Genomic DNA, 12,028 nt, shown 5'->3' with positions numbered 1-12,028 from the left:
AATGGCACTGGTCTTTTATATTCTGTGCAAATATTGGCGGCGTCGACATTAATGTTTGAGAAGCATCTGAAGCGAAGCACGTATTGGTAGTTTGGCCCACCACCAGCTGTGCTTTTGTCTCTCTACTTTGGCATCATTCATGTGACTTGATGGCACTGCGTATAGTCTGAAGGGAAATTATTTAGTTGTGGCTCATGAATGGGAAATTATCATTGAAAAAGAGTCAATAGTTGGCATTCCTGCTTGCTAGAATAATACCCGCAGCTGCCTAAACAAAAGCATCCACTCCAAAGTGTTGAGTTTATGTTATGTTTTTTTTTTTTTCCTGATTTGTGACACACAGTCAAATGGGCACAGCAACAACTGCCGTTTCTGGGAGAAATGTCTGGTGTCTGCCATTTCGTGTGTCTGAGCAGTGCAGTGTGGTAAGTGTGGTGTGACATGATGCCACAGTACACTGACTGATATGATGAGAAAAAGGAAAGAAAAAGAAAAGGGTCTAGGAGCTGTTTCAAAAGAGCTCGGTGTCCACATTGGTCTGCCAGTCTCCTTTTTATATCATGCTGCTTGAAGACAGACCTGCAAAGAACTTCCAAGTCCACAAAAAAAATGTGGCACAAAAAAAGCGTGCTGTGCTGTGCGGGAGTAGGAGGAGAGGAAGAGGTGGGGTTAGCAGTAGCAGTCCCAGCTGACTAGCAGATTTCCCACTGCCTTGCTTCAGAGAGAACTCTTAGCGGCATGAGTCCTCTCGTTAAAACATACTTCACAGCTCCTGCGTACATCACCCTCTTTCCTCCCTTGCCATCCCTCTCCTTTTCCTTTTCTCTCCTGATCTCTTCTCTTCTTCAAGACCAGCTCTTAGATGTGTTTGCTGTGACTCCTTTCTTTTTGTGTGTAGTGCACTGTGTGTGTGTGTGTGTGTGTGTGTGTGTGTGTGTGTGTGTGTGTGTGTGTGTGTGCGTGCGTGCGTGCGTGCGTGCGTGCGTGCGTGCGTGCGTGCGTGCGTGCGTGCGTGCGTGCGTGTGCGTGTGCGTAGCCTTTCTGATCTCGGGCCGCAGCAGACGACTGTTCAGAAAGGAAAAGAGGAGGGGGAGTTTTTGTGTGTGTATTTGCCTGTGTGTGTGACAGAGATAAGTACACAGAGAAGAAGTAGAAATGAGAATGAGAGAGAGAGAGAGAGAGAGAGAGAGAGAGAGAGAGAGAGAGAGAGAGAGAGAGAGAGAGAGAGAGAGAGAGAGAGAGGAGTATGTGTGAGAGAGAGGGAGAGAGAGTGAAAGGGAGGGGAGGGGAGAGAAGATGATAATAGAAGGAATCAGGAAGCTTCTGAATAATAGGCATTGTCAGCATCGCTCTGCCTCTAAACAAATAAAGGTGACAGATGACAAAGTAGCACAGCTCTGGCCTGTCACCGCGCAACACCACCTGCCGTACACACTTAAGTCCTCAAGGATTCACGTCCTCTTTCTCTCTCTTTTTTTTTCTTCATGCATAAACACAGCAAACTCGAGGAGAGGATATAGAGGCCTTCTCCTCTCTCATTAATATGTAGCTCACATTTTCATTTTAGAGAAAGATGATATGCAGTTATTTGTCATGATTTTGCCTTAGCTTATGCTTGCATCCTCAAGTTCACTGAATTGTCTATGTAGTACTGCTATGTGTGCATACATGTCTGTGCCACCATGCGTGTTGATGCGTATCCCATATGTTTCCCTCAATGGAATAATATGGACATGGATTCATGTGGTTCGATTTTCGCCCCGTATTTCCTTATAAGCAATAACATTAATCCATGACCAGGCCCCTGCCGTGCCCAAGATACTGTAGGCCTAATTTATTTATTTACCCACGCGTACCTCTTAAGTACCTCCCAGTTTACACCTCAGAGGCATGTCGAATTACAGCGCTCTGCCTGTGAATGTAGCAGCAAAGACCTCTCGAGTGGAAAGCCATGAAACTGTCTGAAGTTTGGTCTTTTTTATTATTGTTCCAAGCCCCATGCATCGTCTCTTTAATCCTGAAAAGCATGGAGCCTGTGAACCCACAAGTACTTAATATCACCCAACCCCAACCCCACTTGTCACTCCATACCAGTACCCCTACCCCAAACTCACCCCTCCGACAAATATAAAATATGATAAGATAAATAAATAAAAATAACAGCGAGTGTGAAAAAGCCTGTGACTGGTCGACTAAGCCAGTAACCAATTTAAAACTCTGATAAGTTTCGTACTAGACTTCATAAGAAGCTTTAAAGGCCGAAGAATGATCCTCTTTTTCAGTGAAGTTCAAAAATAAATTCTTCTGGTGTGTTGGACCCGAATGTTTTGTGTGGAAGGCTTGCAGCAGCAGCAGCTCTCTGGCAACTTAGTCACTTTATGACTAATGATTTCTTTTCAGAAAATTTTTTTTTTCATTCCTAACAACATTTTTTTATGTGTTAAATGTCACCATGCAAACCATGGATATATAATTTCATTTCAAAGAAAAATAAACTTTTTTTGCACGCTGGAATAACCTGCTTTGTGTTGACTGTCACCATGCCTATACAGTAATTTTTACTTACACCTAGAAAAACAATGTTTTATGTCATGTCACAATGCAGATGACTCATATGTTATTTCTGTCATCTAGCGCACCTGAGAAATTATAGGCAGCAAGCTCTTGACTACCATGGCCTGCTGAAACTGACGCTGAAGCTAGATTTCATTTTTTACTTTTAAAAAAAACTTTGTTATACTTAGAAAGCACATCACCAAAAAAAATGAATGACTTTCTGACAGTGCCAGCCTGTGGTTGGTTGTGCTGGGCAGATGGGTTACAGACACTGACTTATGCCTATGTGTCCCTGTGTGTTGTGCTGTGTGTCCCAGGCCGACGGGTACGGGAGGTGGTGATCAACGTGACTCGTCAGCAGGTGGAGGACTTCCACGGCCCCGAGGACTACTGGTGCCTCTGCGTGGCCTGGAGCCACCTGGGGACCTCCAAGAGCCGCAAGGCCACCGTCCGCATCGCCTGTAAGTTTGCTCATTCGTCTTTCTATGCTTTTTCTTATCGCATATTATGTTATATTACACTTAGCTCCAAAGCGACTTATAAGCGACTTCAAAGCAACAGTTACATTACAAGATATTGGGTGCCCTGGAGGAATGTAAGATTAGCTGCCTTGCTCAAGGACACTTAAGGCATGGATGGTATAAGATTTGAACCAGCAGTCTTCTGATTCCAAGACAGAATACCAAACCATAAGGCCACGGCTGTGTGATATGTGCAATATGTGACTCTGAATAGGTTACACGGCACTCACAACGAAAGGGTGCCAGACATGAAATAAGCTGCAAAAAGGAACATTTTCTAAAAGGAAAATGTCTAGACACTTGGATCTTTTTCAGACTTCAATGCCCAAGCTTTCAATCAGGCAATGTGTGATACTATGTGTATCTTTGCATTATATGGTTTACTGAATAGTGTCTGTGTTTTTGTTTAGCTCTGACACAGCTTCTATACAGTACGTCCTTGCTTTTTCTGTGTTTAACCACCGTTCTTTTAGCTTGGTCATGTCTTCCTTTTGATTCTCTTTGAGTGAAAATGAAGTAATGGGTACTTTAACGTGTGTGTGTGTGTGTGTGTGTGTGTGTGTGTGTGTGTGTGTGTGTGTGTGTGTGTGTGTGTGTGTGTGTGTGTGTGTGTGTGTGTGTGTGTGTGTGTGTGTGTGTGTGTGTGTGTGTGTGTGTGTGTGTGTGTGTGTGTGTGTGTGTGTGTCTGTGTCTGTGTCTGTGTGTGTGTGTGTGTGTTGTTGTTTTTTTTGCCTGTTTGCCTTATGTGCCTGTTCACTGTGCTCCCTCTCTATTTTAGCTTGTTTCTGTCCTGTGTTTGTAAGTCCCTTTGGATACGAAATGTCTGCTAAATATAAAGTAAGACTTACTGTACCATAAGAGCAGTCCAGCCGATGGCCACATTGCCTGTAAGCGTTCTCCTCTCCATGGCCGCGTTTGAGCTGTTTACTCGTTCACTACATAACTCACTATAAAGGCCTTAGGCTGAATTGTTTTGTTGCCCGAAGTGCATAGAGCACTGTGTTCTATATGAGTGAGCATGTTCGATGGACCTTGATGGGTATTTTTTGTATGCCTCTGTGCACTGTCTTGTCCTCGAAAAGTTATTTTAGTGTAGCTTTTTTATATCCTCTGTTTGTAAGTCACTATGGATACAAATGTTTTCTCATTGAATTTAATTTAGTTTCAATTCATTTTGTGTTATTTAGTGTTTTTCATCTTGTTTGCTAAATATATGCTGTGCAGCGAAGTCTAATTCTGTTGCCGGATGCATTGTGATAAATGATTAATTTGACATTACTTTCAAATTAGTTTTTGTCAAGGGCATGTGTTTCATTAGGATTTGGAATGATTTGTGAGACTAGCCAGTTGTGTCCCAGGGCATCAGGAAAGCAAAAAAGGAATACTCGGACAAAATAACAACACACTTCAAAGACAGCAGAGATGCACAGAGCCTGTGGCAGGGCATACAGGCCATCACGGACTATAAGCCCGCACCACGAAGCTGTGACAACAACACCTCTCTGCTAAACGACCTGAACAGTTTCTTTGCCCGTTTTGAAGCACAAAATGACACTCATCCACAGAAAACTCCCCCTCCCCCCCATGATCAACCCCTGTACCTGTCCTCTGCCAGTGTGAAGAGGACACTGGCCACCATCAACCCACGCAAAGCAGCTGGCCCAGACAACATACCTGGCCGAGTGTTGAAGGATTGTGCAGAAGAGCTGAAGGATGTCTTCACAGACATCTTTAACATCTCTCTGGAGCAAGCAGTCATCCCATCACTTTTCAAAGCTGCTACCATCATACCCGTGCCGAAGAAATCATCACCATCATGCTTCAATGACTACCGTCCTGTAGCACTGACGCCCATAATCATGAAGTGCTTCGAACGGCTAGTCCTGTCACACATCAAAGCCACCCTACCCCCCACCCTGGACCCCTACCAGTTCGCATACCGAGCCAAGCGATCCACGGAGGATGCAATCTGCTCTGCCCTCCATCCAGCCCTCACCCACTTGGACAATAAAGACTCATATGTGAGAATGCTGTTCATTGACTTCAGCTCAGCATTCAATACCATAATACCACAACAACTCATCAGAAAACTGGACAAACTAGGTTTCAGCACCTCCCTCTGCAACTGGCTGCTGGACTTCCTGATGCAGAGACCACAAGCAGTACGGGTAGGGAATAACACCTCAAGCACCCTGACCCTGAGCACGGGGGCTCCGCAAGGTTGTGTTCTCAGCCCCCTGCTGTTCACGCTGCTGACACATGACTGCACAACGACCCACAGCACTAACCATCTAGTGAAGTTTGCGGATGATACAACACTGGTGGGCCTCATCACTAAGGGCGATGAGACCCACTACAGAGAAGAAGTAGACCTGCTGGCCAGATGGTGCAAAGACAACAACCTCCTGCTGAATGTCAACAAGACCAAGGAGATTGTTGTCAACTTTCAGAGGGTCCAAAAACAACTGCCACCACTGACCATCGACGGTGATGCTGTGGAGAGAGTGAGCAGCACCAAGTTCCTTGGAGTGCACATCAGCGACGACCTCTCTTGGACCACCAACACTACATCACTGGCGAAGAAGGCCCATCAGCGTCTCTACTTCTTGCGCAAACTAAAGAAGGCAAGTGCTACACCCTCCATCATGACAACATTCTACAGAGGAACCATAGAGAGCGTCGTGTCCAGCTGCATCACAGTGTGGGGAGGAAGCTGCACGGAGAAAAACAGGAAGACACTCCAGCGTGTTGTGAACACAGCGAAGAAGATCATTGGAGTACCACTCCCCTCCCTGCAGGACATTTACACCGCACGCCTCACCCGAAAAGCACTGATGATCATCAAAGACACAAGCCACCCTGCACACAAACTGTTCAGCCTCCTGCCCTCTGGAAAGAGGTACAGGCGCCTCCGTTCCCGTACCACCAGGCTTGCAAGCAGCACGATGCATCAAGCAATCAAGATACTGAACACTCAACCCACTCTCCCTTCACTGTCAGCCTCTAGCCAGCCAGGCCACTGACAACGCTCCCCCCCTCATCCCCACCACCATATCTGCGACTGAACATTCCACCTGCACTACTACATCTGTGACTGAACTTTCAACCTGCACTAACTCAAAACATACACATGCACACACACACACACACACACACACACACACACACACACACACACACATACATAAACAACACACACACACACACACACACACACACACACACACACACACACACACACACAAGCACACTGCACTTTCTGCACTAAACCCAAACATACACACACTGACACACAACTCATACTCACACACATACACACACACACACACACACACACACACATACACAGGTACACACACACAGACGCACACCGCACTTTCTACCTGCACTAAACACACACACACACACACACACACACACACACACGCACACACGCACACACGCACACAAAACACATACAAACACACACACACACATACTGCTGCTGGTGTATTTAATAAAAACCTTTTTTTTTAATTATTTATTTCTTCAAATGCTACTATTACTATGTCAGAACGCTATAAAGGACTTTTAGAAAAAAGAACAACAAAATACCTCCTCTTAATGTATGTTCTCTACAAGTCTTCTGTTGTCCAGTCTTGCACTTTAAATGTCTGTATGAGCAATGTCTACGTCCATACTGTCTATGTCCATGTATGAGTACTGTCTATGTCTATACTGTCTATGTCCTTACCTAGATTAGTCTATGTCTGCATGGGAGAGCAAGAAACGCAATTTCAAATTCTTTGTATGACCAGTGCATGTAAAGAAATTGACAATAAACTTGACTTGACTTGACTTGACTTGACTTGTGTACATTCCTGTCCCCAAAGGGCACCAGCAGTCAGTTCTTATATAATAAACATTATTTTTTCCATAATAAAAATATTACTTATTATTCACAGACAATAAAACTGACCATCATATTGTAATGGAACATTTGCAAACAGACTGCAGCCTAGAACAGATGCAGAGCTGTCAATCCCAGGTCAGACAGTAAAATTCCCTGCCACGTTTTCCCTCCAAGCTGTCAGCGGCCCTGCATAGGACACTGTGTTCTAAATGAGTCAACATGTTCGATGGACCTTGATGGTTTTTTTTTTCTAAGTGTGTCAGTCATCCCTAGACTAGGGCCCGGGGTGGCTTAGGAAGTCCCCTCCTGGAGTGTTTGCACAATGGCTTGTTCATTCGCTTACACTGTGGTTTGAGTCAATCCAGTACAGTCCATTTTAGTCAGTCAGTGCAGTACAGTGGCATGTGCTGAGCCCTTGAGGCGCATGCACATCTGTGGGGGGAAATTCAAGTAATGAATTTATTTAAGTTGACTTGTTGCCATCAAGCGCTGACATGTGTAAGCAAAGCAGATGGCACGCGATGCCTTGGCTTTCACTACCAGCACCACCACTATTCGACCTTGACCCTCGCTCATCTCCCACTTCTTTTCCTCCCACTCCTCTCCCTTGCCCTCCATCTCCTCTCCATCGCCTCACCTCACCTCACCTCACCTCACCTCGCCTCCCCTCCCCTCCTCTCCATCTCCTCGCCTCTCCTCACCTCGCCTCACCCCACCTCTACTCTCCTCTCCCTTGCCCTCCATCTCCTCTCCTCTCCATCTCCTCGCCTCACCCCACCTCTGCTCTCCTCTCCTCTCCCATCCTCCCTGTCCTACCTTGTCCTTCTCCCTGTCCTCTCCTCTTCTCCTACTCCTCCCCACCCTCATCTCATCATTCTCCCTCTCCTCCCCAACTCATCACTCTCCTTCTCTTCCTCATCCTCCTTCTCCTCCCCTCCTCAAATCTCCTCTTTCTCATCCTCCCTCGTCCTCCGTCAATCCTGTCAACTCCTCCACTCCCCTCTGGAGCTGCCACTACCTCTCATCCTCCTCTGTCTCCTTCACCTCGCCACCTCCCTCATTCGTTGTCCTCCAATCCCCTCATGTCCACTCCTCCTCTCCCCTCTGGAGCTGGCCCTCTCCTCCCTCCTTGTTCTGACAAGGTTGCTCAATCAAAGCCGAGGGGTAAGGAAAGGGGCACGCACTCACGCACGCATGCACACGCACTCACACGCACACGGACACTCGCTCTCACTGTCACTGTCACTCTCTCTCTCTCTCTCCCTCTCTCTTTCTCTCACACACACTCAGACACAAAGATGTGCACACACATAGACACTCAACAACAAACTCCCGGACAAGTATGCACACACAGGCGCACAGAGATGCAAATGTGGAAACTATCCCTGACATAAACACACACACAACTCTACCTGCCAGCCATCCTTTCAAGTAAAAAGCTTAGCATAGCATATACAGTAGTAGCCTAGCCCAGTCCTGACCCGCCATTGGCCTCAGTCTTAGCCGTAGCCATGATCAGGGCCGCTGACAGCTTTGGCTGGGCCCAGGACAAAGTCATCTGAAAGTCCCCCCTACCCAATACATACAATGTAATGGGAATCCAATTCTGGGGCCCCTGTCTCAACATACCCAGTTGCCCCCCCCCCGTGGGCGGGCCTGCCATGATGGCCGACCTCAGCTTGCCTTCTCTGACAGCCTACTTGTTCTTCATCTTCCCACACAGACCTGCGCAAGAACTTTGAGCAGGACCCTCAGGGAAAGGAGATGCCAATCAAGGGCATGATCGTGCTCCACTGCCGGCCCCCAGAGGGAGTGCCCTTGGCCGAGGTAAGATGCACACACACACACGTCAACACACACACACAGACAAACACACACATCAACATGCACATACACAAACACAGGAGCACACAGCGGGTGGGGAGCATTACGGATGCATGCTGTTGAGGTGGTAGCCGTTATCGAGACTGCAACGCTCAGGGACTAACAATACGTACATATGGGGCCTCTTTCTCAGACCCCGACCCCAGTCACGTGGTACTTTTCCCTCCTTGCCTTATTAGCCCCGTACAGTTTACCATTTCTTTTCTTCTTTCTTTTCTTTTTTTCGTAGCCATTTTTTGTCTCTCTTTTGCCTTTTTTTCCTCATTTGGCCATTTCCAGGGGCCATTTGGCTGTGGGCAGCCACTTGGTTATAAATGATTCAGTCTTGAAATGGAAGAGCGTTGCGGTGTCGACTTGGGAGCCCCGGTCTCCTTGAATGCTCAGCGGGCATGAAAAGAAAGAGCAGAGATTCCCGAGAAAGAGAGGAGAGGAAAGAGAGGAAGAGGAAAGAGGGGAATAGGAGAGGGAGGGGGGAGGAGGAGAACTGGAGAAGACAAGAATCTCACCTCAAGTTCTTTGTCAACATAAATGAGCTCAGCCAAAAGAGATGGGCTTGAAAAATGCAAGGTGCTTCACCGTTATCTCAATAATGGCGACTGGTGGGCGGGTGGACACACGCACGCACGCAGTGCCACGCACGCGCACACACACACACACACACACGCCCACAATCTCTCTCTCTCTCTCTCTCTCTCTCTCTCTCTCTCTCACACACACACACACACACAGTAACTTAGGATGTGGCATGGAGGATCACTTCCATCTCTTCCTTGCCACTGCCGCTGTCTCTCTCAACCCGTCTGCTCGCGCATCCACCCGGCCGCTCGCGTCCCAGAGCTCACCTAAGGCATGAAATATTGTGATGCCAACTTTAAGTGTGGCAATTTGAAGGTTGAGGGCATCACTCCACTCTTGCTGTAACAGGCGCCGCCTGTGACGGGCACCTTGCCCACATCCTCCAGCCAATAAAATGTGACATGCTTTATGTGAACAGAGATTTTATGGAAAGTTACTTTACTTACTTACTTTAGAATTGATGAAGTGAATATTCTATCAATTTGGAAATGTGTGCTGTGGAGGAAAGAAGATGGTAATGCATGAGGGTGGCACAGAGCAATAAAAAGTGTATCCGTTTGTGACACGTAATAAATAGCAGTTGCCTTAATTGGCTCACTGGGTTCTATACGGTATGTGTCGCAATTACAGAATTACATCTCTGATCTGCATTTACAGTTTGGCAATTACGGCTGCATATATTACAGCTTCTTAAATTTAGTGACATGGAAAATGGGCTGTTTTTGCTTCTTAGATGCCCTGTTTATGCTCAAGACTCTCTTTTATTCGCTTCCTTTCATGAAGCAAACTTTATGGCAAAGTATGCCGCTAATTAGGATTTTAATGCAAAAAAGATGCATGCATCTCACCATATCATATCTCAACGCTTGTGATTTCTCCTTCACTGATTTCTTTTTCATTGATGTGACTGGCAGCGTGAAAATTAATCTATTATTTTTGTGAAGACTTTACGAAAGGCGGGCAATAACATGAATGCACCACAAAAATTACTCTATTTTTTTCGTGAAGACTTTACGAAAGGCGTGAGATCGGGCTCGAGAGAGATGGGGAGGGGAAGGCAGAGGACCTGGGTTGGGAATCAGACCCGGGTCGGCCGCATGGCAGACGAGTACCCTACCGATTGGCCACGGCAGGGCCACTGCAGGGGATTTCTACATACTCCATACCAATTCCAAATAGGATAGCAGGTGGAAAATGTGTGCCTCAAGCTCACACCCTCTGGCTATCTCTATCCTTCCCATCACCTCATCTTCACTCTCTCCCTCGCTCCATCCATTCACCCACCCTTACACACACACACACACACACACACACACACACACACACACACACACACACACACACACACACACACACACACACACACACACACACACACACACACACTTGAAAGCACCCACTACTTTACATTAAGCAGATGTTTTACTCAAAGAGAATCAAAAGGAAGACATGACTAAGCTAAAAGAACCGTGATTAAACACAGAAAAAGCAAGGACATATAGTAGCTGTCAGAGCTAAACAAAAGCACAGACACTATTCAGTAAACCATAGATAGAAAGCTTGGGCATTGAAGTCTGAAAAAGATCCAAGTGTCTAGACATTTTCCTTTTAGAAAATGTTCCTTTCTGCAGCTTGTTTCATGTGTGGCACCCTATAGTTGTGAGTGTAACCTATTCAGAGTCACATACAGGGGCGTCAGCAGCCTCAACACTATACAGGGGCACAAAAGGGCACCAAAAAGAAATGCGAGCGCGCTTTGCGCGCTCGCTGAAAAAATTTTGGGCAATTATTTTTAAAAAAGAATGGGCAGAGATAATTTATGCAAGCACACAAGAAAATATTTTATAGCACTTATTTATTATTAAACAGCATCATAAATACATTGTTATATTCTTATTTTCTGCATCATTCAATATCTACCTGAACCAAACTGAATTGAATTGGCCTACTGTTAACTTAACTGTATATCTGTATATTGAATTGGCCCACTTGTGAACATAACTGTATAACTGTAATCCATACTGATAATAAAAACTGGACATTCTTCTATTCTGTATATGCAAGCTATGAATGATCAATTGGTGTGTGTGTGTGTGTATGGCGTGTGCGCGTGTCTGTGTGTGCCGGTGCATGTTCACGTCAAGAGGGGGAGCCAGAGTATCACACATGGGCATTGCGTAGGCTATGTGTAATAGATGCATTCAATCGAATAGTTGGCTATGTTCACGGCATTATGTTTCTGTCTTAAAAGTAACCACCTGTAGGATGTCATCATGCTTTTGTCTGTAAGACCACTCGAGCAGCAAACACCAGAATGAGAATCATTTCAGAATCGTTAATTTTCAACTCTGAGACTAACGTGTGCTTGGGCTGCATTAAGTCAGCCAGCCTCCAACTTGCCTGGACGACGGCTCATTCAAGCATGCGCTGGGCTATTTTTAAAAGCAACAGCATAGCCTACAAAACTGATTTCTACGAGTGTTGTATTCCGTTATAGTGCGCTATAGCCTGGGCTATAACAGCGGGGCCATTGGTTGCAGGCAACTTTGTCAAGATGTCAAAATATATGCCGATAGCTAGCAAAGCTGACAAGACAAGT

The 12,028-nt window shown here is 46.0% G+C and overlaps 1 pseudogene; it reads left to right on the top strand.

Moving 5' to 3' along the window:
* LOC134444430 (netrin receptor UNC5D-like) overlaps nucleotides 1–12,028 on the top strand; it is a 78,312-nt pseudogene that overhangs the window by 23,860 nt on the left and 42,424 nt on the right.

This window comes from Engraulis encrasicolus, chromosome 3 (genome assembly GCF_034702125.1).
Source record: "Engraulis encrasicolus isolate BLACKSEA-1 chromosome 3, IST_EnEncr_1.0, whole genome shotgun sequence".
Lineage (NCBI taxonomy): Eukaryota > Metazoa > Chordata > Actinopteri > Clupeiformes > Engraulidae > Engraulis > Engraulis encrasicolus.
The sequence above is the reverse complement of the archived record's forward strand: the minus strand, read 5'-3'. Positions and strand labels throughout refer to the sequence as shown.